Here is a 646-nt window from a genome sequence, read left to right on the forward strand (position 1 = left end):
CATATGATCAAGAGCCAATGATATTGAAGGAAAAAATCCAAGGTGCACTGAAGGAATTGGCAAAGAACAAGGCACCAGGAATTGATGGAATAAAAATTGACATTTTTCAACAAAGTGAGGCGGCACTGGAGGCACTCACTCATCTCTGCCAAGAAACTTGGAAGACAACTATCTGGCCAACTAATTGGAAGAGATCCATATTTGTGCCCATTCCAAAGACAGGTGACCCAACGGAATGAGGAAATCATCGGACAATGTCTTTGATACCCCATGCAAGTAAAGTTTTACTAAAAGTAATACAGAAATGGCTATAAGCATACTTCCAAAGGTTCAAGCTGGAGTCAGAAGAGGCCATGGAACGAGGGATACTGCTGATGTCTGATGGATCTTGGCTGAAAGCAGAGAATATCAGAAAGATGTTTTTTATCTGTGCTTTATTGACTACACAAAAGCTTTCGAATGTGTGGATTGTGACAAGCTATGGACAACATTGTGAAGTATGAGTATTCCTGAACACTTAATTGTGTTCATGAGGAATCTGTACATAGACCAAGAGGCAGTTGTTCAAACAGAATATGGGAACACTGAATAGTTTAAAATTAAGAAAGGTGTGTGACAGGGTTGTATTCTTTCACCATACTTATTC

General features: G+C 39.5%; 1 protein-coding gene across 1 annotated transcript in view; it reads right to left on the reverse strand.

Moving 5' to 3' along the window:
- Positions 1-646, reverse strand: part of XRRA1 (X-ray radiation resistance associated 1) — an 81,864-nt gene that overhangs the window by 45,634 nt on the left and 35,584 nt on the right. The window lies entirely within an intron of this gene.

The sequence above is a fragment of the Chrysochloris asiatica genome, unplaced genomic scaffold (assembly GCF_000296735.1).
Source record: "Chrysochloris asiatica unplaced genomic scaffold, ChrAsi1.0 scaffold00326, whole genome shotgun sequence".
NCBI lineage: Eukaryota > Metazoa > Chordata > Mammalia > Afrosoricida > Chrysochloridae > Chrysochloris > Chrysochloris asiatica.